This window comes from Muntiacus reevesi, unplaced genomic scaffold, assembly GCF_963930625.1.
Source record: "Muntiacus reevesi unplaced genomic scaffold, mMunRee1.1 SCAFFOLD_65, whole genome shotgun sequence".
Taxonomy (NCBI): Eukaryota; Metazoa; Chordata; class Mammalia; order Artiodactyla; family Cervidae; genus Muntiacus; species Muntiacus reevesi.
The window spans coordinates 142,017-161,936 of NW_027077892.1; positions in this window are offsets into that span (position 1 = coordinate 142,017).

Sequence of the window (19,920 nt, forward strand, 5' to 3'; positions counted from 1 at the left end):
AGTGTGGAGACAGCCTCTGCCAGCACCTCCCTCCGAGTTGGACTCAAAAGTGGCCTAGACCAGGGGAAATATGCTAGGGGTAAGTGACTGGGGAGGCGACCAGGCATGTCTAGACACACACCCCGCAGCCTGCCCCTTCATGGGGCAGGAGTCCCGGAGGCCAGGGACGCCTGGGAAAGGCTGGCCAAGGACAGGGGTCTTGCGGGGTCCTTCCCATGCCCTGTGGGGACTCTGAGCAGAACCGTCCCTTTCCCGCAGGAAGACCTCCCCACTGCCTCCAAAGGCCGGGTGCAAGCGTTCTCGCCAGACTGCTGCCGCTGCCTGCCGAGGGAGGCCTGCTTTTCCCGCAAGTCGCGCACTCTGCTCTTAAGCCCGGGAGAAAAGCGCTTCGGGGTGGTCCTTGCTCTGGGCTCTATTCCGTGAGCCTGGAGTCAAGCTTGGACATCCACATTGCAAGGAAGAGGCAGAATCACATGCATACGTTTCTTCCTGCCCCCTGCACCTTCCGAGAACTTGTTTGAGCCTGAGTCTGTCAGACAAGTCCTCCGCAGTCCCAGCAGGCCTGCCTGTGTGTCAAGGGGCACAGATGATCTAGGGGCAGAGTGGGCCTTTTGCTCTCCCACCTTGCTGGAGGCTGCTGGGCCAAAGAGACCTTGGGAATCCACACACTTGCTCCGCACTTCCCTGTGACCAGGCCGTCTGAGCTCTAGGCTCTTGCTTGTGATAACAGCCCATGCCAGCACCTCCCCTCCTAGTAGGCCTCATATAAGGCCAAGCACAGGGGAAATGCGCTAGGGGGTAAGAGACTGGGGAGGTCACCAGGCATGTCTGGACAAACTCCCCGCAGCGTGCCCTTCATGGGGCAGCAGCCCCGGAGGCCCGGAAGGTCTGGGCAACCCTGGCCAAGGGCAGAGACCATGCTGGGTGTTGCCCCTGGCCTGTGGGTCCTCTCAGCAGAACCACCCCTTTCCCGCATGAAGACCTCCCCGGCTGCCTCCAAGGGCCGGTTGCAAGCATTCTCGCCGTCTGCCGCACTTCCCACCAAAAGGGAGGCTTGTTTTTCCCGCAAGTCGCGCAATCAGCTCCCAAGCCGGGAGAAAAGCACATCGGGGTGGTCCTTTCTCTGGGTCCTTGCCCCTGAGCCTGGAGTCAACCTTGGAGGTCCACACTCCCAGGCCAAGAAAGAACCACATGCACACGTCGTTTCCTGAGCCCTGCACCTTCCGAGAGCTCGAGTCAGCCGGAGTCTGTGAGGCACATCCTCGGCCACCCCAGCAGCACAGCCTGTGTGTCAAGGGGCAGAGCCGACCTAGGGGCAGAGTGGGCCTCCTGCTCTCCCAGCTGCCCTGAGGCTGCTGGGACAAAAAGGCGTTGGGCATGCCACCCGTTGCTCCCCACTTCCCTCTCACCAGGCCGTCTGAGTTCCAAGTCCTTGCAGTGTGGAGACAGCCTCTGCCAGCACCTCCCTCCTAGTTGGACTCAAAAGAAGCCTAGGCCACAGGAAATATGCTAGGGGGTAACTGACTGGGGAGGCGACCAGGCATGTCTAGGCACACACCCAGCAGCCTGCCCCTTCATGGGGCAGCAGCCCCGGAGGCCAGGGAGGTCTGGGCAAGGCTGGCCATGGACAGAGGTCTTGCTGGGTCCTTCCCATGGCCTGTGGGGACTCTGTGCAGAACCGGCCCTTTCCCGCAGGAAGACCTCCCCAATTGCCTCCAAAGGCCGGTTTGCAAGCATTCTCGCCAGACTGCTGCCGCTCCCTGCCGAGGGAGGCCTGCTTTTCCCGCAAGTCGCGCACTCTGCTCTTCAGCCCGGGAGAAAAGCGCTTCGGGGTGGTCCTTGCTCTGGGACCTTTTCCCTGAGCCTGGAGTCAAGCTTGGACATCCACATTGCCAGGAAGAGGCAGAATCACATGAATAAGTTTGTTCCTTCCCCCTGCACCTTCCGAGGACTTGTTTGAGCCAGAGTCTGTCAGACATGTCCTCCACAGCCCGATCAGGACTGCCTGTGTTTCAAGGGGCAGAGCTGACCCACGGTAGAGTGGGCGTCTTGCTTTCCCACCTTGCTGGAGACTGCTGGGACAAAGAGGCCTTGGGCATCCACACACTTGCTCCGCACTTCCCAGTAACCAGACCGTCTGAGCTCCAGGCTCTTGCTGTGTGAAAACAGCACATTCCAGCACCTCCCCTCCGAGTAGGCCTTAAATTAGGCCAAGCACAGTCGAAATGCGCTAGGGGGTAAGAGACTGGGGAGGTAACCAGGCATGTCTGGACACACTCCACGCAGCCTGCCCTTCATGGGGCAGCAGCCCCGGAGGCCTGTAAGTTCTGGGCAACCCTGGCCAAGGGCAGAGACCATGCTAGTTGCTGCCCCTGGCCTGTGGGTCCTCTCAGCAGAATCACCCCTTTCCCGCATGAAGACCTCCCCGGCTGCCTCAAAGGGCCAGTTGCAAGCATTCTCGAAGGCTGCCGCACTTCCGACCCCAAGCGAGGCTTGTTTTTCCCGCAAGTCGCGCAATCCGCTCCCAAGCCGGGGAAAAGCACATCGGGGTGGTCCTTTCTCTGGGCCCTTGCCCCTGAGCCTGGAGTCGAGCTTGGACATCCACATTGCCAGGAAGAGGCAGAATCACATGCATACGTTTGTTCCTGCCCCCTGCACCTACCGAAGACTTGGTTGAGCCAGAGTCTGTCACATATGTCCTCCGCAGCCCCAGCAGCAGCAGCAGTGCCTGTGTATCAAGGGGCAGAGCCGACCTAGGGGCAGAGTGGGCCTCTTGCTCTCCCAACTGCCCTGAGGCTGCTGGGAGAAAGAGGCTTTGGGCATCCAACCCGTTGCTCCCCACTTCCCTCGCACCAGGCCGTCTGAGCTCCAAGTCCTTGCAGTGTGGAGACAGCCTCTGCCAGCACCTCCCTCCGAGTTGGACTCAAAAGTGGCCTAGACCAGGGGAAATATGCTAGGGGTAAGTGACTGGGGAGGCGACCAGGCATGTCTAGACACACACCCCGCAGCCTGCCCCTTCATGGGGCAGGAGTCCCGGAGGCCAGGGACGCCTGGGCAAGGCTGGCCAAGGACACAGGTCTTGCGGGGTCCTTCCCATGGCCTGTGGGGACTCTGAGCAGAACCGGCCCTTTCCCGCAGGAAGACCTCCCCACTGCCTCCAAAGGCAGGTTTGCAAGCGTTCTCGCCAGACTGCTGCCGCTGCCTGCCGAGGGAGGCCTGCTTTTCCCGCAAGTCGCGCACTCTGCTCTTAAGCCCGGGAGAAAAGCGCTTCGGGGTGGTCCTTGCTCTGGGCCCTATTCCGTGAGCCTGGAGTCAAGCTTGGACATCCACATTGCCAGGAAGAGGCAGAATCACATGAATAAGTTTGTTCCTTCCCCCTGCACCTTCCGAGGACTTGTTTGAGCCAGAGTCTGTCAGACATGTCCTCCACAGCCCGATCAGGACTGCCTGTGTTTCAAGGGGCAGAGCTGACCCACGGTAGAGTGGGCGTCTTGCTTTCCCACCTTGCTGGAGACTGCTGGGACAAAGAGGCCTTGAGCATCCACACACTTGCTCCGCACTTCCCAGTAACCAGACCGTCTGAGCTCCAGGCTCTTGCTGTGTGAAAACAGCACATTCCAGCACCTCCCCTCCGAGTAGGCCTTAAATTAGGCCAAGCACAGGCGAAATGCGCTAGGGGGTAAGAGACTGGGGAGGTAACCAGGCATGTCTGGACACACTCCACGCAGCCTGCCCTTCATAGGGCAGCAGCCCCGGAGGCCTGTAAGTTCTGGGCAACCCTGGCCAAGGGCAGAGACCATGCTAGTTGCTGCCCCTGGCCTGTGGGTCCTCTCAGCAGAATCACCCCTTTCCCGCATGAAGACCTCCCCGGCTGCCTCAAAGGGCCAGTTGCAAGCATTCTCGAAGGCTGCCGCACTTCCGACCCCAAGCGAGGCTTGTTTTTCCCGCAAGTCGCGCAATCCGCTCCCAAGCCGGGAGAAAAGCACATCGGGGTGGTCCTTTCTCTGGGCCCTTGCCCTTGAGCCTGGAGTCGAGCTTGGACATCCACATTGCCAGGAAGAGGCAGAATCACATGCATACGTTTGTTCCTGCCCCCTGCACCTACCGAAGACTTGGTTGAGCCAGAGTCTGTCACATATGTCCTCCGCAGCCCCAGCAGGAATGCCTGTGTATCAAGGGGCAGAGCCGACCTAGGGGCAGAGTGGGCCTCTTGCTCTCCCAACTGCCCTGAGGCTGCTGGGAGAAAGAGGCTTTGGGCATCCAACCCGTTGCTCCCCACTTCCCTCTCACCAGGCCGTCTGAGCTCCAAGTCCTTGCAGTGTGGAGACAGCTCTGCCAGCACCTCCCTCCGAGTTGGACTCAAAAGTGGCCTAGACCAGGGGAAATATGCTAGGGGTAAGTGACTGGGGAGGCGACTAGGCATGTCTAGACACACACCCCGCAGCCTGCCCCTTCATGGGGCAGGAGTCCCGGAGGCCAGGGACGCCTGGGCAAGGCTGGCCAAGGACAGGGGTCTTGCGGGGTCCTTCCCATGCCCTGTGGGGACTCTGAGCAGAACCGTCCCTTTCCCGCAGGAAGACCTCCCCACTGGCTCCAAAGGCCGGTTTGCAAGCGTTCTCGCCAGACTGCTGCCGCTCCCTGCCGAGGGAGGCCTGCTTTTCCCGCAAGTCGCGCACTCTGCTCTTAAGCCCGGGAGAAAAGCGCTTCGGGGTGGTCCTTGCTCTGGGCCCTATTCCGTGAGCCTGGAGTCAAGCTTGGACATCCACATTGCAAGGAAGAGGCAGAATCACATGCATACGTTTCTTCCTGCCCCCTGCACCTTCCGAGAACTTGTTCGAGCCTGAGTCTGTCAGACAAGTCCTCCGCAGTCCCAGCAGGCCTGCCTGTGTGTCAAGGGGCACAGATGATCTAGGGGCAGAGTGGGCCTTTTGCTCTCCCACCTTGCTGGAGGCTGCTGGGCCAAAGAGACCTTGGGAATCCACACACTTGCTCCGCACTTCCCTGTGACCAGGCCGTCTGAGCTCTAGGCTCTTGCTTGTGATAACAGCCCATGCCAGCACCTCCCCTCCTAGTAGGCCTCATATAAGGCCAAGCACAGGGGAAATGCGCTAGGGGGTAAGAGACTGGGGAGTTCACCAGGCATGTCTGGACAAACTCCCCGCAGCGTGCCCTTCATGGGGCAGCAGCCCCGGAGGCCCGGAAGGTCTGGGCAACCCTGGCCAAGGGCAGAGACCATGCTGGGTGTTGCCCCTGGCCTGTGGGTCCTCTCAGCAGAACCACCCCTTTCCCGCATGAAGACCTCCCCGGCTGCCTCCAAGGGCCGGTTGCAAGCATTCTCGCCGTCTGCCGCACTTCCCACCAAAAGGGAGGCTTGTTTTTCCCGCAAGTCGCGCAATCAGCTCCCAAGCCGGGAGAAAAGCACATCGGGGTGGTCCTTTCTCTGGGCCCTTGCCCCTGAGCCTGGAGTCAACCTTGGAGGTCCACACTCCCAGGCCAAGAAAGAACCACATGCACACGTCGTTTCCTGAGCCCTGCACCTTCCGAGAGCTCGAGTCAGCCGGAGTCTGTGAGGCACATCCTCGGCCACCCCAGCAGCACAGCCTGTGTGTCAAGGGGCAGAGCCGACCTAGGGGCAGAGTGGGCCTCCTGCTCTCCCAGCTGCCCTGAGGCTGCTGGGACAAAAAGGCGTTGGGCATGCCACCCGTTGCTCCCCACTTCCCTCTCACCAGGCCGTCTGAGTTCCAAGTCCTTGCAGTGTGGAGACAGCCTCTGCCAGCACCTCCCTCCTAGTTGGACTCAAAAGAAGCCTAGGCCACAGGAAATATGCTAGGGGGTAACTGACTGGGGAGGCGACCAGGCATGTCTAGGCACACACCCAGCAGCCTGCCCCTTCATGGGGCAGCAGCCCCGGAGGCCAGGGAGGTCTGGGCAAGGCTGGCCATGGACAGAGGTCTTGCTGGGTCCTTCCCATGGCCTGTGGGGACTCTGTGCAGAACCGGCCCTTTCCCGCAGGAAGACCTCCCCAATTGCCTCCAAAGGCCGGTTTGAAAGCATTCTCGCCAGACTGCTGCCGCTCCCTGCCGAGGGAGGACTGCTTTTCCCGCAAGTCTCGCACTCTGCTCTTCAGCCCGAGAGAAAAGCGCTTCGGGGTGGTCCTTGCTCTGGGACCTTTTCCCTGAGCCTGGAGTCAAGCTTGGACATCCACATTGCCAGGAAGAGGCAGAATCACATGAATAAGTTTGTTCCTTCCCCCTGCACCTTCCGAGGACTTGTTTGAGCCAGAGTCTGTCAGACATGTCCTCCACAGCCCGATCAGGCCTGCCTGTGTGTCAAGGGGCACAGATGATCTAGGGGCAGAGTGGGCCTTTTGCTCTCCCACGTTGCTGGTGGCTGCTGGGCCAAAGAGACCTTGGGAATCCACACACTTGCTCCGCACTTCCCTGTGACCAGGCCATCTGAGCTCTAGGCTCTTGCTTGTGATAACAGCCCATGCCAGCACCTCCCCTCCTAGTAGGCCTCATATAAGGCCAAGCACAGGGGAAATGCGCTAGGGGGAAAGAGACTGGGGAGGTCACCAGGCATGTCTGGACACACTCCACGCAGCCTGCCCTTCATGGGGCAGCAGCCCCGGAGGCCCGGAAGGTCTGGGCAACCCTGGCCAAGGGCAGAGACCATGCTGGGTGTTGCCCCTGGCCTGTGGGTCCTCTCAGCAGAACCACCCCTTTCCCGCATGAAGACCTCCCCGGCTGCCTCCAAGGGCCGGTTGCAAGCATTCTCGCCGTCTGCCGCACCTCCCACCAAAAGGGAGGCTTGTTTTTCCCGCAAGTCGCGCAATCAGCTCGCAAGCCGGGAGAAAAGCACATCGGGGTGGTCCTTTCTCTGGGTCCTTGCCCCTGAGCCTGGAGTCGAGCTTGGACATCCACATTGCCAGGAAGAGGCAGAATCACATGCATACGTTTGTTCCTGCCCCCTGCACCTACCGAAGACTTGGTTGAGCCAGAGTCTGTCACATATGTCCTCCGCAGCCCCAGCAGGAATGCCTGTGTATCAAGGGGCAGAGCCGACCTAGGGGCAGAGTGGGCCTCTTGCTCTCCCAACTGCCCTGAGGCTGCTGGGAGAAAGAGGCTTTGGGCATCCAACCCGTTGCTCCCCACTTCCCTCGCACCAGGCCGTCTGAGCTCCAAGTCCTTGCAGTGTGGAGACAGCCTCTGCCAGCACCTCCCTCCGAGTTGGACTCAAAAGTGGCCTAGACCAGGGGAAATATGCTAGGGGTAAGTGACTGGGGAGGCGACCAGGCATGTCTAGACACACACCCCGCAGCCTGCCCCTTCATGGGGCAGGAGTCCCGGAGGCCAGGGACGCCTGGGCAAGGCTGGCCAAGGACACAGGTCTTGCGGGGTCCTTCCCATGGCCTGTGGGGACTCTGAGCAGAACCGGCCCTTTCCCGCAGGAAGACCTCCCCACTGCCTCCAAAGGCAGGTTTGCAAGCGTTCTCGCCAGACTGCTGCCGCTGCCTGCCGAGGGAGGCCTGCTTTTCCCGCAAGTCGCGCACTCTGCTCTTAAGCCCGGGAGAAAAGCGCTTCGGGGTAGTCCTTGCTCTGGGCCCTATTCCGTGAGCCTGGAGTCAAGCTTGGACATCCACATTGCCAGGAAGAGGCAGAATCACATGAATAAGTTTGTTCCTTCCCCCTGCACCTTCCGAGGACTTGTTTGAGCCAGAGTCTGTCAGACATGTCCTCCACAGCCCGATCAGGACTGCCTGTGTTTCAAGGGGCAGAGCTGACCCACGGTAGAGTGGGCGTCTTGCTTTCCCACCTTGCTGGAGACTGCTGGGACAAAGAGGCCTTGAGCATCCACACACTTGCTCCGCACTTCCCAGTAACCAGACCGTCTGAGCTCCAGGCTCTTGCTGTGTGAAAACAGCACATTCCAGCACCTCCCCTCCGAGTAGGCCTTAAATTAGGCCAAGCACAGGCGAAATGCGCTAGGGGGTAAGAGACTGGGGAGGTAACCAGGCATGTCTGGACACACTCCACGCAGCCTGCCCTTCATAGGGCAGCAGCCCCGGAGGCCTGTAAGTTCTGGGCAACCCTGGCCAAGGGCAGAGACCATGCTAGTTGCTGCCCCTGGCCTGTGGGTCCTCTCAGCAGAATCACCCCTTTCCCGCATGAAGACCTCCCCGGCTGCCTCAAAGGGCCAGTTGCAAGCATTCTCGAAGGCTGCCGCACTTCCGACCCCAAGCGAGGCTTGTTTTTCCCGCAAGTCGCGCAATCCGCTCCCAAGCCGGGAGAAAAGCACATCGGGGTGGTCCTTTCTCTGGGCCCTTGCCCCTGAGCCTGGAGTCGAGCTTGGACATCCACATTGCCAGGAAGAGGCAGAATCACATGCATACGTTTGTTCCTGCCCCCTGCACCTACCGAAGACTTGGTTGAGCCAGAGTCTGTCACATATGTCCTCCGCAGCCCCAGCAGGAATGCCTGTGTATCAAGGGGCAGAGCCGACCTAGGGGCAGAGTGGGCCTCTTGCTCTCCCAACTGCCCTGAGGCTGCTGGGAGAAAGAGGCTTTGGGCATCCAACCCGTTGCTCCCCACTTCCCTCTCACCAGGCCGTCTGAGCTCCAAGTCCTTGCAGTGTGGAGACAGCCTCTGCCAGCACCTCCCTCCGAGTTGGACTCAAAAGTGGCCTAGACCAGGGGAAATATGCTAGGGGTAAGTGACTGGGGAGGCGACTAGGCATGTCTAGACACACACCCCGCAGCCTGCCCCTTCATGGGGCAGGAGTCCCGGAGGCCAGGGACGCCTGGGCAAGGCTGGCCAAGGACAGGGGTCTTGCGGGGTCCTTCCCATGCCCTGTGGGGACTCTGAGCAGAACCGTCCCTTTCCCGCAGGAAGACCTCCCCACTGGCTCCAAAGGCCGGTTTGCAAGCGTTCTCGCCAGACTGCTGCCGCTCCCTGCCGAGGGAGGCCTGCTTTTCCCGCAAGTCGCGCACTCTGCTCTTAAGCCCGGGAGAAAAGCGCTTCGGGGTGGTCCTTGCTCTGGGCCCTATTCCGTGAGCCTGGAGTCAAGCTTGGACATCCACATTGCAAGGAAGAGGCAGAATCACATGCATACGTTTCTTCCTGCCCCCTGCACCTTCCGAGAACTTGTTCGAGCCTGAGTCTGTCAGACAAGTCCTCCGCAGTCCCAGCAGGCCTGCCTGTGTGTCAAGGGGCACAGATGATCTAGGGGCAGAGTGGGCCTTTTGCTCTCCCACCTTGCTGGAGGCTGCTGGGCCAAAGAGACCTTGGGAATCCACACACTTGCTCCGCACTTCCCTGTGACCAGGCCGTCTGAGCTCTAGGCTCTTGCTTGTGATAACAGCCCATGCCAGCACCTCCCCTCCTAGTAGGCCTCATATAAGGCCAAGCACAGGGGAAATGCGCTAGGGGGTAAGAGACTGGGGAGGTCACCAGGCATGTCTGGACAAACTCCCCGCAGCGTGCCCTTCATGGGGCAGCAGCCCCGGAGGCCCGGAAGGTCTGGGCAACCCTGGCCAAGGGCAGAGACCATGCTGGGTGTTGCCCCTGGCCTGTGGGTCCTCTCAGCAGAACCACCCCTTTCCCGCATGAAGACCTCCCCGGCTGCCTCCAAGGGCCGGTTGCAAGCATTCTCGCCGTCTGCCGCACTTCCCACCAAAAGGGAGGCTTGTTTTTCCCGCAAGTCGCGCAATCAGCTCCCAAGCCGGGAGAAAAGCACATCGGGGTGGTCCTTTCTCTGGGTCCTTGCCCCTGAGCCTGGAGTCGAGCTTGGACATCCACATTGCCAGGAAGAGGCAGAATCACATGCATACGTTTGTTCCTGCCCCCTGCACCTACCGAAGACTTGGTTGAGCCAGAGTCTGTCACATATGTCCTCCGCAGCCCCAGCAGGAATGCCTGTGTATCAAGGGGCAGAGCCGACCTAGGGGCAGAGTGGGCCTCTTGCTCTCCCAACTGCCCTGAGGCTGCTGGGAGAAAGAGGCTTTGGGCATCCAACCCGTTGCTCCCCACTTCCCTCGCACCAGGCCGTCTGAGCTCCAAGTCCTTGCAGTGTGGAGACAGCCTCTGCCAGCACCTCCCTCCGAGTTGGACTCAAAAGTGGCCTAGACCAGGGGAAATATGCTAGGGGTAAGTGACTGGGAAGGCGACCATGCATGTCTAGACACACACCCCGCAGCCTGCCCCTTCATGGGGCAGGAGTCCCGGAGGCCAGGGACGCCTGGGCAAGGCTGGCCAAGGACACGGGTCTTGCGGGGTCCTTCCCATGCCCTGTGGGGACTCTGAGCAGAACCGGCCATTTCCCGCAGGAAGACCTCCCCACTGCCTCCAAAGGCAGGTTTGCAAGCGTTCTCGCCAGACTGCTGCCGCTCCCTGCCGAGGGAGGCCTGCTTTTCCCGCAAGTCGCGCACTCTGCTCTTAAGCCCGGGAGAAAAGCGCTTCGGGGTGGTCCTTGCTCTGGGCCCTATTCCCTGAGCCTGGAGTCAAGCTTGGACATCCACATTGCCAGGAAGAGGCAGAATCACATGAATAAGTTTGTTCCTTCCCCCTGCACCTTCCGAGGACTTGTTTGAGCCAGAGTCTGTCAGACATGTCCTCCACAGCCCGATCAGGACTGCCTGTGTTTCAAGGGGCAGAGCTGACCCACGGTAGAGTGGGCGTCTTGCTTTCCCACCTTGCTGGAGACTGCTGGGACAAAGAGTCCTTGGGCATCCACACACTTGCTCCGCACTTCCCAGTAACCAGACCGTCTGAGCTCCAGGCTCTTGCTGTGTGAAAACAGCACATTCCAGCACCTCCCCTCCGAGTAGGCCTTAAATTAGGCCAAGCACAGGCGAAATGCGCTAGGGGGTAAGAGACTGGGGAGGTAACCAGGCATGTCTGGACACACTCCACGCAGCCTGCCCTTCATAGGGCAGCAGCCCCGGAGGCCTGTAAGTTCTGGGCAACCCTGGCCAAGGGCAGAGACCATGCTAGTTGCTGCCCCTGGCCTGTGGGTCCTCTCAGCAGAATCACCCCTTTCCCGCATGAAGACCTCCCCGGCTGCCACAAAGGGCCAGTTGCAAGCATTCTCGAAGGCTGCCGCACTTCCGACCCCAAGCGAGGCTTGTTTTTCCCGCAAGTCGCGCAATCCGCTCCCAAGCCAGGAGAAAAGCACATCGGGGTGGTCCTTTCTCTGGGCCCTTGCCCCTGAGCCTGGAGTCGAGCTTGGACTTCCACATTGCCAGGAAGAGGCAGAATCACATGCATACGTTTGTTCCTGCCCCCTGCACCTACCGAATACTTGGTTGAGCCAGAGTCTGTCACATATGTCCTCCGCAGCCCCAGCAGCAGCAGCAGTGCCTGTGTATCAAGGGGCAGAGCCGACCTAGGGGCAGAGTGGGCCTCTTGCTCTCCCAACTGCCCTGAGGCTGCTGGGAGAAAGAGGCTTTGGGCATCCAACCCGTTGCTCCCCACTTCCCTCTCACCAGGCCGTCTGAGCTCCAAGTCCTTGCAGTGTGGAGACAGCCTCTGCCAGCACCTCCCTCCTAGTTGGACTCAAAAGTGGCCTAGACCAGGGGAAATATGCTAGGGGTAAGTGACTGGGGAGGCGACCAGGCATGTCTAGACACACACCCCGCAGCCTGCCCCTTCATGGGGCAGGAGTCCCGGAGGCCAGGGACGCCTGGGCAAGGCTGGCCAAGGACACAGGTCTTGCGGGGTCCTTCCCATGGCCTGTGGGGACTCTGAGCAGAACCGGCCCTTTCCCGCAGGAAGACCTCCCCACTGCCTCCAAAGGCCGGTTTGCAAGCGTTTTCGCCAGACTGCTGCCGCTGCCTGCCGAGGGAGGCCTGCTTTTCCCGCAAGTCGCGCACTCTGCTCTTAAGCCCGGGAGAAAAGCGCTTCGGGGTGGTCCTTGCTCTGGGCCCTATTCCGTGAGCCTGGAGTCAAGCTTGGACATCCACATTGCCAGGAAGAGGCAGAATCACATGAATAAGTTTGTTCCTTCCCCCTGCACCTTCCGAGGACTTGTTTGAGCCAGAGTCTGTCAGACATGTCCTCCACAGCCCGATCAGGACTGCCTGTGTTTCAAGGGGCAGAGCTGACCCACGGTAGAGTAGGCGTCTTGCTTTCACACCTTGCTGCAGACTGCTGGGACAAAGAGGCCTTGAGCATCCACACACTTGCTCCGCACTTCCCAGTAACCAGACCGTCTGAGCTCCAGGCTCTTGCTGTGTGAAAACAGCACATTCCAGCACCTCCCCTCCGAGTAGGCCTTAAATTAGGCCAAGCACAGGCGAAATGCGCTATGGGGTAAGAGACTGGGGAGGTAACCAGGCATGTCTGGACACACTCCACGCAGCCTGCCCTTCATGGGGCAGCAGCCCCGGAGGCCTGTAAGTTCTGGGCAACCCTGGCCAAGGGCAGAGACCATGCTAGTTGCTGCCCCTGGCCTGTGGGTCCTCTCAGCAGAATCACCCCTTTCCCGCATGAAAACCTCCCCGGCTGCCTCAAAGGGCCAGTTGCAAGCATTCCCGAAAACTGCCGCACTTCCGACCCCAAGCGAGGCTTGTTTTTCCCGCAAGTCGCGCAATCCGCTCCCAAGCCGGGAGAAAAGCACATCGGGGTGGTCCTTTCTCTGGGCCCTTGCCCCTGAGCCTGGAGTCGAGCTTGGACATCCACATTGCCAGGAAGAGGCAGAATCACATGCATACGTTTGTTCCTGCCCCCTGCACCTACCGAAGACTTGGTTGAGCCAGAGTCTGTCACATATGTCCTCCGCAGCCCCAGCAGGAATGCCTGTGTATCAAGGGGCAGAGCCGACCTAGGGGCAGAGTGGGCCTCTTGCTCTCCCAACTGCCCTGAGGCTGCTGGGAGAAAGAGGCTTTGGGCATCCAACCCGTTGCTCCCCACTTCCCTCTCACCAGGCCGTCTGAGCTCCAAGTCCTTGCAGTGTGGAGACAGCCTCTGCCAGCACCTCCCTCCGAGTTGGACTCAAAAGTGGCCTAGACCAGGGGAAATATGCTAGGGGTAAGTGACTGGGGAGGTCACCAGGCATGTCTAGACACACACCCCGCAGCCTGCCCCTTCATGGGGCAGGAGTCCCGGAGGCCAGGGACGCCTGGGCAAGGCTGGCCAAGGACAGGGTTCTTGCGCGGTCCTTCCCATGGCCTGTGGGGACTCTGAGCAGAACCGGCCCTTTCCCGCAGGACGACCTCCCCAACTGCCTCCAAAGGCCGGTTTGCAAGCGTTCTCGCCAGACTGCTGCCGCTCCCTGCCGAGGGAGGCCTGCTTTTCCCGCAAGTCGCGCACTCTGCTCTTAAGCCCGGGAGAAAAGCGCTTCGGGGTGGTCCTTGCTCTGGGCCCTATTCCGTGAGCCTGGAGTCAAGCTTGGACATCCACATTGCAAGGAAGAGGCAGAATCACATGCATACGTTTCTTCCTGCCCCCTGCACCTTCCGAGAACTTGTTCGAGCCTGAGTCTGTCAGACAAGTCCTCCGCAGTCCCAGCAGGCCTGCCTGTGTGTCAAGGGGCACAGATGATCTAGGGGCAGAGTGGGCCTTTTGCTCTCCCACCTTGCTGGAGGCTGCTGGGCCAAAGAGACCTTGGGAATCCACACACTTGCTCCGCACTTCCCTGTGACCAGGCCGTCTGAGCTCTAGGCTCTTGCTTGTGATAACAGCCCATGCCAGCACCTCCCCTCCTAGTAGGCCTCATATAAGGCCAAGCACAGGCAAATGCACTAGGGGGTAAGAGACTGGGGAGGTCACCAGGCATGTCTGGACAAACTCCCCGCAGCGTGCCCTTCATGGGGCAGCAGCCCCGGAGGCCCGGAAGGTCTGGGCAACCCTGGCCAAGGGCAGAGACCATGCTGGGTGTTGCCCCTGGCCTGTGGGTCCTCTCAGCAGAACCACCCCTTTCCCGCATGAAGACCTCCCCGGCTGCCTCCAAGGGCCGGTTGCAAGCATTCTCGCCGTCTGCCGCACTTCCCACCAAAAGGGAGGCTTGTTTTTCCCGCAAGTCGCGCAATCAGCTCCCAAGCCGGGAGAAAAGCACATAGGGGTGGTTCTTTCTCTGGGCCCTTGCCCCTGAGCCTGGAGTCAACCTTGGAGGTCCACACTCCCAGGCCAAGAAAGAACCACATGCACACGTCGTTTCCTGAGCCCTGCACCTTCCGAGAGCTCGAGTCAGCCGGAGTCTGTGAGGCACATCCTCGGCCACCCCAGCAGCACAGCCTGTGTGTCAAGGGGCAGAGCCGACCTAGGGGCAGAGTGGGCCTCCTGCTCTCCCAGCTGCCCTGAGGCTGCTGGGACAAAAAGGCGTTGGGCATGCCACCCGTTGCTCCCCACTTCCCTCTCACCAGGCCGTCTGAGTTCCAAGTCCTTGCAGTGTGGAGACAGCCTCTGCCAGCACCTCCCTCCTAGTTGGACTCAAAAGAAGCCTAGGCCACAGGAAATATGCTAGGGGGTAAGTGACTGGGGAGGCGACCAGGCATGTCTAGGCACACACCCAGCAGCCTGCCCCTTCATGGGGCAGCAGCCCCGGAGGCCAGGGAGGTCTGGGCAAGGCTGGCCATGGACAGAGGTCTTGCTGGGTCCTTCCCATGGCCTGTGGGGACTCTGTGCAGAACCGGCCCTTTCCCGCAGGAAGACCTCCCCAATTGCCTCCAAAGACCGATTTTCAAGCATTCTCGCCAGACTGCTGCCGCTCCCTGCCGAGGGAGGACTGCTTTTCCCACAAGTCGCGCACTCTGCTCTTCAGTCCGGGAGAAAAGCGCTTCGGGGTGGTCCTTGCTCTGGGACCTTTTCCCTGAGCCTGGAGTCAAGCTTGGACATCCACATTGCCAGGAAGAGGCAGAATCACATGAATAAGTTTGTTCCTTCCCCCTGCACCTTCCGAGGACTTGTTTGAGCCAGAGTCTGTCAGACATGTCCTCCACAGCCCGATCAGGACTGCCTGTGTTTCAAGGGGCAGAGCTGACCCACGGTAGAGTGGGCGTCTTGCTTTCCCACCTTGCTGGAGACTGCTGGGATAAAGAGGCCTTGGGCATCCACACACTTGCTCCGCACTTCCCAGTAACCAGACTGTCTGAGCTCCAGGCTCTTGCTGTGTGAAAACAGCACATTCCAGCACCTCCCCTCCGAGTAGGCCTTAAATTAGGCCAAGCACAGGCGAAATGCGCTAGGGGGTAAGAGACTGGGGAGGTAACCAGGCATGTCTGGACACACTCCACGCAGCCTGCCCTTCATAGGGCAGCAGCCCCGGAGGCCTGTAAGTTCTGGGCAACCCTGGCCAAGGGCAGAGACCATGCTAGTTGCTGCCCCTGGCCTGTGGGTCCTCTCAGCAGAATCACCCCTTTCCCGCATGAAGACCTCCCCGGCTGCCTCAAAGGGCCAGTTGCAAGCATTCTTGAAGGCTGCCGCACTTCCGACCCCAAGCGAGGCTTGTTTTTCCCGCAAGTCGCCCAATCCGCTCCCAAGCCGGGAGAAAAGCACATCGGGGTGGTCCTTTCTCTGGGCCCTTGCCCCTGAGCCTGGAGTCGAGCTTGGACATCCACATTGCCAGGAAGAGGCAGAATCACATGCATACGTTTGTTCCTGCCCCCTGCACCTACCGAATACTTGGTTGAGCCAGAGTCTGTCACATATGTCCTCCGCAGCCCCAGCAGGAATGCCTGTGTATCAAGGGGCAAGGCCGACCTAGGGGCAGAGTGGGCCTCTTGCTCTCCCAACTGCCCTGAGGCTGCTGGGAGAAAGAGGCTTTGGGCATCCAACCCGTTGCTCCCCACTTCCCTCTCACCAGGCCTCTGAGCTCCAAGTCCTTGCAGTGTGGAGACAGCCTCTGCCAGCACCTCCCTCCGAGTTGGACTCAAAAGTGGCCTAGACCAGGGGAAATATGCTAGGGGTAAGTGACTGGGGAGGCGACTAGGCATGTCTAGACACACACCCCGCAGCCTGCCCCTTCATGGGGCAGGAGTCCCGGAGGCCAGGGACGCCTGGGCAAGGCTGGCCAAGGACAGGGGTCTTGCGGGGTCCTTCCCACGGCCTGTGGGGATTCTGAGCAGAACCGGCCCTTTCCCGCAGGACGACCTCCCCAACTGCTTCCAGAGGCCGGTTTGCAAGCATTCTCGCCAGATTGCTGCCGCTCCCTGCCGAGGGAGATCTGCTTTTCCCGCAAGTGGCGCACTCTGCTCTTAAGCCCGGGAGTAAAGCGCTTCTGGGTGTTCCTTTCTCTGGGCCCTTGCCCCTGAGCCTGGAGTCAACCTTGGAGGTCCACACTCCCAGGCCAAGAAAGAACCACATGCACACGTCGTTTCCTGAGCCCTGCACCTTCCGAGAGCTCGAGTCAGCCGGAGTCTGTGAGGCACATCCTGGGCCACCCCAGCAGCAAAGCCTGTGTGTCAAGGGGCAGAGCCGACCTAGGGGCAGAGTGGGCCTCCTGCTCTCCCAGCTGCCCTGAGGCTGCTGGGAGAAAAAGGCGTTGGGCATGCAACCCGTTGCTCCCCACTTCCCTCTCACCAGGCCGTCTGAGTTCCAAGTCCTTGCAGTGTGGAGACAGCCTCTGCCAGCACCTCCCTCCTAGTTGGACTCAAAAGAAGCCTAGGCCACAGGAAATATGCAAGGGGGTGACTGGGGAGGCGACCAGGCATGTCTAGGCACACACCCAGCAGCCTGCCCCTTCATGGGGCAGCAGCCCCGGAGGCCAGGGAGGTCTGGGCAAGGCTGGCCATGGACAGAGGTCTTGCTGGGTCCTTCCCATGGCCTGTGGGGACTCTGTGCAGAATCGGCCCTTTCCCGCAGGAAGACCTCCCCAGTTGCCTCCAAAGGCCGGTTTGAAAGCATTCTCGCCAGACTGCTGCCGCTCCCTGCCAAGGGAGGACTGCTTTTCCCGCAAGTCGCGCACTCTGCTCTTCAGCCCGGGAGAAAAGCGCTTCGGGGTGGTCCTTGCTCTGGGACCTTTTCCCTGAGCCTGGAGTCAAGCTTGGACATCCACATTGCCAGGAAGAGGCAGAATCACATGAATAAGTTTGTTCCTTCCCCCTGCAAATTCTGAGGACGTGTTTGAGCCAGAGTCTGTCAGACATGTCCTCCACAGCCCGATCAGGACTGCCTGTGTTTCAAGGGGCAGAGCTGACCCACGGTAGAGTGGGCGTCTTGCTTTCCCACCTTGCTGGAGACTGCTGGGACAAAGAGGCCTTGGGCATCCACACACTTGCTCCGCACTTCCCAGTAACCAGACCGTCTGAGCTCCAGGCTCCTGCTGTGAGAAAACAGCACATTCCAGCACCTCCCCTCCGAGTAGGCCTTAAATTAGGCCAAGCACAGGCGAAATGCGCTAGGGGGTAAGAGACTGGGGAGGTAACCAGGCATGTCTGGACACACTCCACGCAGCCTGCCCTTCATGGGGCAGCAGCCCCGGAGGCCTGTAAGTTCTGGGCAACCCTGGCCTGTGTGTGAAGGGACAGGGCCCACCTAGGGGCACAGTGGGCCACTTGCTTACCCTGCTGCCCTGAGGCTGCTGGGACCAAGAGGCCTTGGGCATCTTTCTCTTTCCTCTGACCAGGCCGTCCAGCCTCCAGTTCCTTGCAGTTTGGAGAGAGGCCCTGGCAGGAATCACCCTTCCAAGTAGGCCTCAAATGAGCCCTAGGAATCATGGGAAAGGCGCTAAGGAAATGAGACTGGGGAGGCAACTGGGCATGTCTGGACACACTCCCCGCCACCTGCCCATTCGGGAGGCTGTAACCCCGGAGGGCAGAAAGGTCTGGTCAAGGTTGGCCTGGGGGAGGGTCCGTGCTGGGACCTGCCACTGGCCAGTGGAGCCTCTGATCAGATACATCACTGTGCCGCAGGAAAACCTCACTGGCAGCCTCCAAAGGCTGGTTTGCAAGCACTCGCACCTAGGGAGACCCGCGCTTCCCACAAGCCATGCACTCTGCTCCCAAGCCCAGGAAAGAAGCTCTTGTGGTGTCCCCTCTCAGGGCCTTGCCCCTGAAACTGGTGTCAGCTAGGGGCTCCAAACTCCCAGGCCAAGGCAGAGCCACGTGCACACAAGTCTTCCTGTCCACTGCACTGTCAGAGAGGTCGGGTGAGCCAGAGTCTGTCAGGCAGCTCCTGGGCAAGCCAAGCAGCTGTCCAGTGTGTGAAGCGTCAGGACTGACCTAGTGGCACAGTGGGCCACTTGCTCACCCTGATGCCCTGAGGCTGCTGGGCCAAAGAGGCCTTGGGCATCGACCCCCTTGCTGGCCTCTTCCCTCTGACCATGCCGTCCGTGCTCTAGGCCCTTGCAGTGTGGAGAGAGCCCCTGCCAGAATCCTCCCCTCTAAGTATGCCTCAAATGCGGCCTAGGCACCAGGGGGAAAGTGCTCAGGGAATGAGCCTGGGGAGGTGCCTGTGCTTGTCTGGACACACTTCCCGCAGCCTGCTCCTTCGTGGGGCACTACCCCCAAAGGACAGGAAGATCTGGTCAAGACTGGCCTGGGGCAGTGTCCATGCTGTGACCTGCCCCTGGCCTGTGGGGCCTCTGAGCACAACCAGCACTCTGCTGCTGGAATACCTCACCGGCAGCCTCCAAAGGCCAGTTTGCAAGCACTCTCACAGACTGGCATCCTCTCCCTCACCAAGGGAGACCTGCATTTCCCGCAAGCCTCTCACTCTGTTCCCCAGTCCAGGACAATAGCGCATTGGGTTCGTCTGCTCTCAGGCCCTTGCCCCAGTGCATGGGGGACAGCTAGTGTCTCCACATACCCAGGACAAGGCAGAATCACATGCACACGTCTCTTTGTGCCCCCTTAACCTTCAGAGAGCTTGGGTGAGCCAGAGTCTGTCAGGCTGCTCCTGGGCAAGCCCAGCAGCAGCGCCTGTGTGTGATGGTTCAGGGGCGACCTAGGGGCACTGAGGGCCACTTGCTCACCCTGGTGCCCTGAGGCTGCTTGGCCAAAGAGGCCTTGGACATCGACCCCCTTGTTGGCCTTTTCCCTCTGACCAGGCTATCCGGGCTCCAGTCCTTTGCAGTGTGGAGAGAGGCCCTGCCAGAATCCTCCCCTACAAGTAGGCCTCATATGAGGCCTAGGAATCATGGGAAAGGTGCAAAGAGAATGAAAATGGGGAGGCGCCTGGCCATGTCTGGACACACTCCCCGCCGCCTGCCCCTTCATGGGGCAGAACCCGCAGAGGCCAGGAAGGTCTGGTCAAGGCTGGCCTTGGGCCGGGTCCATGTTGGGACCTGCCCCTGGCCGGTGGGTACTCTGAGCAGAATCAGCATTGTGCCGCTGGAAGACCTCACCGGCCGCCTCCAAAGGCCGCTTTGCAATCAGTCTCACCAGCTGGCTGCCTCTCTCTCACCGAGGGAGGCCCGTCTTTCCCACAAGCCGCGCACTCTGTTCCCAAACCTGGGAGAAAAGCGCTTCGGTGTGTTCCTCTCTCAGGCATTTGCTCCAGAGCCTGGGGACAGCTAGGTGTTCCACTCACCCAGGCCAATGCAGAACCACATGCACACGTCTCTTCTGGTCCTCTGCACCATCAGAGAGCTCGGGTGAGCCACAGTCTGTGAGGCTGCCCCTGGGAAAGCCAGCAGCACCGCCTGTGTGTGAAGGGGCAGGGCCTAACTAGAGGCACAGTGCACTACATGCTCTTCCTGGTGCCTTTAGGCTGTTGGGCCAAAGAGGCCTTGGGAAACGAGCCCCTTGCTGGCCTCTTCCTTCTGACCAGGCCATCCGTCCTCCAGACACTTGTAGTGTGGAGCGAGCCCCTGCCAGAAACCTCCCCTCCAAGTAGGGCTCAAATGAGACCTAGGCACCAGGGAAAAGGCGCTAATGGAATGAGCTTGTGGAGGCGACTGGGCATGCATGGACACACTCCCCGCAGCCTGCCCCTTCGTGAGGCAGTTCCCCCGGAAGCCAGGAAGTTCTGTACAAGGCTGGCCTGG